We start from the raw sequence: 6,899 nt of genomic DNA on the forward strand, positions 1-6,899 counted from the left end.
CCTTTTGAGGCCTTATATGCAAGTTCCATAAATAACTCAACCATGTAGCAAAAATTAAAAGGGCATATTGAGCCAGTAAGGGATAAGAGCCTAATTTTACTTGACCAAAGGGAAAATTGCTTTTCAATTTACGAAAGACATAAACCTTAAAGGTGATTCACTAGAGCCACCTTCTCAAAGGAATTCTCATCTCGTTGCTTCTTGACCATATAGATAACTCTATAAATAAAGGAAGACTAGAAAAGTATATCAATCATAAATCTAATGATAAACAATTAAAGAAGATAATGACATAAGATGCCAAGACGGTGGCATAATACACATGTAAATTGATTTGCTCCATGTTCTTCTTCTTCTTTAACAACAACTAGATCGGCCTTTTGGGACCTCTTTCTGGCGTGGAAAAACTTCTCGTTGTGACTAGTCCTTTTGCAAAAGGCATAGAAACTCTAGTTTAACCCCTTTAAGAGGCCAAAACCTAAGTCTAGAGTTAAATAGGAAGTGAAATCCCACCAAAGAATCCAACTATAGAACAGTTGAAGAAAGTTGCAAAAAAAGGGTCCAACAAGAAAACAAGAAGCAGCATAAATAACAACAACTGAACCAAGTGGAGGGATTACTTCAAATCCTCAAAACTCCAATGTAGGAAGACTATCGCTACTAGTAGAACCCAAATAAAAATCCAAAGAGCGTAGTGTAAAAGCCAAGGCCGTAGAGACACATGAGCATGATGAAAAACTTGTTAAGGGGATGCCTCGAAGTACTTGTGGGAAAATAAGCACAAAGAAACATTCAATCTCTACTAGTTCAAAGAAACATAGATAATCTAGACACATCCTCAAGAAAAAGAAAATAACAAAGCACAACATAAGAGTCACAAAGCTATCAAACTAAGCAAGATGTGATGAAGACTAGTATAGTCCACTTAAGTGTGCTTAACTCAAGTGATGTGGTGAACCCGTATTACCCCCAGCCTACTGATAGATTAGGTTAGTTTCCAAGAGGGATTTTGTAATGGATTCACAATTCAATGAGGGGTGATGAGTAGAACTTGCTACTTTATGATGTCTAGACCATAATAGGACAACTAGATCTTGTTGTTGCTAATGCTTGAAACCAACACTTTGGAAGCCAACTATACTTCTTTGTTAGGCAAATGTATATTTTAATAATGGAAAATGAGAATGTCCACATGAAATTGTTTGTTTTATTCCAATTGAGAAATGTAAAGAATATATTATTTCTTCAAAGACCCTATAAGGAAAACATAAGGTTCAAGCTAGCTAGACTATGACAATACATTGACCTTCCCTAGAGCCATAAATTTTGCCAAGTTCATCCCCATAGGTTTCAAAGGCTAACAAAAAGATCTATGGACCATGAGAGAGGAAATCAAAAAAAATATCCATGGACCACAAAGGAGGAAATAAACTCTATTCTAAATTATAATATAATAATGACAAGCAAGTTGACAACTTAATTACATAGGTTTGAACAAAACAATCAAAAATCAGTTGCTTTGGTTTTATCATCACCATTAAGATCAAGCTTAATCATGTGCAAGGACATAGAATGCCCAAGAATGGCATGTCTCACTATGCTTTGGAAGGAAAAAAACAACCACAAAAGAGGCATAATAAGAACAATAGAAATCCTAGGAGATGGAATAGAAAACAACTTTGGATGTCCAAATACCTACATGCAAATGACAAAAATTGCTCCATTTGGTTGCGTAGGTCTAAGCTAGTGTAGTCACCAAGAAGAACCACCCTAGCATTAAGTCTAGTAATTCCTAAATCTAAATAAAAACAAGTCATGTCACCTACAGCCCAACAATAATCCTCTAAGATGGGGGCCAACAATACCAACAAGGACATAGAAAATTGAATCTATCAAATACTTCTTCAAGTTAGGGGTGCAAAGTGAGAATAAAGAATCTCTAACCATCTGACTTGAAGAAGAATAAATAATCTCCAAGCATTAAAAAATAGGATCGCATGATCTTTGATAACAAGTGACAAGGATGAGAAACAAATGGTCAAAAAGTCTAAATCATGAAGGGCAACATCAATGACAACAAAGAACATGAGACGACCTTACCATCAAAGTCCACCCTAATAGTGTGGTAGTGTCCACCATAAGAAAATCATTACCAAGTCAAGAGCCACAATAGTATCAGGTTCATGTCATTGCTTATTTTGTATCTTTGAGTTCTAAGGCCAATACTACAACTTTACATCCATGGAAGCAATAGCCCATTGTTAATGATAGTTATTCCATAAGGAATACACGAGGAATACACATGCCCCAAATTCTTTCAATGTAATCATGAAAGCCAAAAAATAGTAGATCATCATTGTTTTTACCCCTGCAATGAAGGAAAAAGACAAAGGGAAAAGTAACAAAGAAAATGCAAGCCATCAACAAACAAACAATGAATAAGCATCTACATTAGGTGTGCTTAATCAAATCTCAATCTCCTTTTGGATTGATAATAAAATAATAAAATAGATGCATCTTCAAAATGGATAAAGACCTCACTAGCAAATCAATTCAAGAGATAATTCAATATTTCACACAATTGGATAATATGATCGACATGCTTATGCGTGACTATTACCTAAAGGGCATAGGACTCCTAGGTGAGACAAGTCTCAAGTTGTAGATGCAATTAGATAATATGATCAACATGACACATGGCTATGACCTTATGGACATAGAGCTCATAGATGGGAAAAGACTCAAGTTGTAGATGCAATCATTGTCAAATGAGAAATCCACAAACACATATTTTCCAAACATGGTGCAATAGTCAAGGAGCTTAGATAGAATATTTTAGAGTCCTAGTTTAGACCTTGTAGCTAATCGCATTGAATAGGACTAGAGTCTACCAAACTAGCAAATAGGAGATTTAGGAATTAGAGAGAAAGAGCCAATTTAATAGCCCATCCTTAGAAAGCTTTGGACTTCCATCATGGAATGGAAGTCAATTGGAGGGCTATCAAAGCTTTTGACTACAAATTAACATATGCGGAACCAACTTCTATTAAAGTGATGCTTGTCATGCTTAAAGTCCATTAACTACTATGCTAAAGTGCCACTATCTACTAGATAAAATTTGGATTGAAGAGAATTTCATGTAGCTAGTTGTCTAGGGTTAGGAGATACAATCACAAATGTTTTTTCTTATGCCATCTACTACTTGGCCTGTGGACCCTAGTTTTTAAACACATATGCAACTTTGCAATACAACACAAACTTCTATCAATGGCTTCTTTCAAGCCCGAAGACCCTTTAACATAAATAAACTATCAATTTTTTGTGTGTATAACCCTTTTTCCTTGTGCATAAATGATCCCTAAAAACTTTATGCAAGACGATGATTGTAGTCTATAAGACAAGAGAAAAAGCCCAATGGATTTTAGGCTTAACAAGTATGTATTCACAACATCATGTTATGCTTACAATTTGTTCTTGTAATTGTAGATGACTAGAACATCTATTAATTTTGGAAAAGACAGAACTTAAAGACACTTAAATGAAGGGAAGAACCTCTTGATTAGTTCAATCCTAGTCATTGCTAGGAGGGGGTAAGTCCAATCATCATAACACCCCATCATCATGTTATTCAAGGAAGAGGCTATCCAGAAGCATAAAATAAATCCAATGCTACAAGTTCTTCAAGTAAAGAGTAATTTGACAACCCTCCTCCTCCAAAGTCAAACTTCCTCAAAGAAGAGTGGCACCACAATTCTCCAAATAGCTTAAAGATCTTCATCAATATCATCTTTAGTGAGTTTGATTCTACTTTAAAAATAAGATTATCGTCAAGCTTCTAGATCTAGATCATTGTGACTCTCATCCCATCATACATAATCATGAGCATGTAATCTAGTTGAGAGCCAAATTATATAACCCTCACTAACCTTTATGCTATAAATCCATGTAAATAAGGCTAAAAACTTGATGTAATTTTGTTCTACAACACTATGACAGAAGACAAAATGTAAAATAAAATAAAATGAATAAAAAGAAAAAGAAAAAAGTATGTCACAATATTTGGCAGAAAGTATGGGATATTTAACTTTTTTGGCTTTCTTTATTCTCCTTCTTGGATTCATAGGTACCTACTTTGGGACATTTTGTCTACCAATGTCCTTCTTCCATATATAAGTAGCAAAACTTAGGCCTATCACCCATCTAGCCACCACAATCCTCAAGCTCCTTTGTTATTTTATGTATGATATAAGAGATTATTAGTTTCATTCGTTGCTCAATATGTTGAGATGGCAAGCTCAACACATGTGGACATGGATGATGGACCGCCTGGTTAGATGGGTCCACACGTCTACACTTAGCACATCGGTGGTCATTATGCATCTCACATGGCCACTGACTCATTACTTATTATATTCAGGTTGTTACACCTATTTACAGCTGGCATAGTTATAGCGCCAGTCGACTAGTGTAGTCGGTTATGCATTGTTTGACTTAGTAGGCCACTTTCCTTTTATGTTGTATCTTATCTATACTTTGTGTACATTGTAAAGAGTGTGGAAGAAGAAGAAGAAATCAGCAAGAAAACGTTTTGGCCTCCATCTCTCTTCTTGTCTCTTGAGTGAGCTTCTCCTTGTGCATTCTGTGTGTGTTCGGCGCAGCATCTTGAGCATCTCCCCCCACCACGCGATTCTTGACATGGTATCAGAGCCGCGCCATTGAGAGAGGCTGATTTCGAAGGTTGAAGCAAAGGAGAAGAAGCAAGGTTCGAGCAAGCAAGCTACGGGTAAAAATCTCTCCCATTCTTCCACTCCTTCTCTTGGATAGTGCCTATGCAGGCACCGGAAGCAGGGCAGAGCAAAAATCTCAGATTGCAGTGAGATTTGGTGTGCGCGAAGAGCGTTGTATATTCTGCAGATTAGCCCTTTAGGGTTTTCCCGCAGAGATTTTGGGCATTTGAGGCCGTTTCAGGGCCCATTTTAGAGCCGCAAGGTTGCGGACAACAGTTTCGGGGTACACTGTGACTTCGACTGTATTGACCGAACGTGGGTGCGCAGGTTACAGATTTCAGATCTGTAAGTTCAAAGGTGTTTATCAGTGAGTAAACACAAGGTTTATCTGCAAACTGGTTGCAGATTGCATGTATTGTTGAGCAGACAGTAAAAAAGGCTGTCTGGTGTATTGCTGTGCACTACAGGTCAAGGGTTGCAGAAGATTTGCTTGCTGTTTGGTATTAGTTTTGTGATAATGGCAGAGAACAGTGGAAGCCCCATCATTGAGAAGCTCAACAAGAACAACTACCCATCATGGAAGTTTCGTGTCACGAACTTCCTTATTGGAAAAGGCCTCTACGAGTTCGTTTCAGGTGAAGAAAAGGAGCCGGAGGTGAGTGATCCTCCAACTGTAGAAGAGACAAAGGCACGAAAGGAATGGAATGCAAAAGACAAGAAGGTCATGTATTGGTTGTCTGCAGTAATTGACAATAATATGTTGGGACACATTAGAAATGCAGAGAATGCATATGCAGCTTGGACCATACTTGAAAGTATGTTTTCTGTAAATACAAAGGCACGAAAGATTCAACTCAAGCAAGAGTTGAATACATTGAAGAAAGGGAAGATGTCTATCAATGAGTATGCACTGAAGGTAAGAAGCATTGCAGATGCATTGGCAGCGATTGATGCAATGCCCGATGATGATGATTTGGTGTCGTCTACCTTGGGTGGACTTAACAATGAAAAGGCTTGGAAGTCTTTTGTAACTTCTGTATATGTCAGAAAGCCATTTCCAGATTTCGATGAGTTGGTCTCCCTTATGATCACTGAAGAGATCAACATGCAGAGTGAGACATCTGAAAGAAGTGGTGAACAGGTCCAAGCTTTCTACTCCAGTTCAGGAAGGGGACGTGGCAGGTTCTCTTCAAGAGGCCGTGGTACAGGACGTGGTAGTGACAACCAGCAAAACAGATTGAATCAGCAATTTGGCGATATGCAGGTTTCAGGAGGTCGTGGTAACTTTAGAGGCAGGGGGAGCTTTAGAGGAAGAGGTGGATGGCAGAACAGAGGTTCTAACAACTCTGGTATTGTGTGCCACTACTGTGGCAAAACAGGTCATATTGCAGCCCAATGTTATGCTAAGAGAGATGATATCCGCAGTGGTAAGTTGCAGCAAGGAAACTATGCATCGTCTTCACGACAGAATGAAGATAAAAATGAACGTTTGTTCGTTATGCAGCATATGCTGAATGCTGTTACAGGAAAGGGAACACATGAAGATGTTTGGTATGTTGATTCAGGTGCATCCAATCATATGACCATCCATGCAGAATGGTTTGGGGAGATGCAGGATTTGCAGAATGCAGGCTATGTGCAGACGGGTGATGACTCATGCCACCCAATTTCACACATTGGAAAAGTTTCCTTGTCCTTGCATGATGGTAAGACAAAGAGTCTTTCAGATGTATTGCATGTGCCATCTATTACAAAGAACTTGGTGTCAGTCGGTCAAATGGTAGAGCAAGGGCTGCAAGTAAGATTTAATGCAAAGGGCTGCTTTGTAGAAGACTTCAATGACAAGTGCAGGTTGGTAGCAAAGGGAAGTAGAGTTGGACGTATGTTCACTCTAGATGCTGGAATTCCTACTATGAATGCTGCTATGTATGCCAAAGGAAAAGGTGTTGTTGCAGACATTGAAATTTGGCACAAACGCATTGGACATGCAAATGTACAAAGGCTAAAATTAATGCAGTCCAAAGGGTTGGTTACAGGTTTGCCTATATTTAAAGTTGCAGAATTTCAGAAGGTATGTGAAGCATGTCAGTTTGGTAAGCAGGCAAGACAACCCTTTTCACATGACAGAGATGTAAGCAGAAATATCCTTGATGTTGTGCATACAGACATTTG

This window comes from Lygodium microphyllum, chromosome 13 (assembly GCF_053477565.2).
Source record: "Lygodium microphyllum isolate KBCC chromosome 13, Lygodium_microphyllum_v1.1.10, whole genome shotgun sequence".
In the NCBI taxonomy this organism is placed as follows: Eukaryota; Viridiplantae; Streptophyta; class Polypodiopsida; order Schizaeales; family Lygodiaceae; genus Lygodium; species Lygodium microphyllum.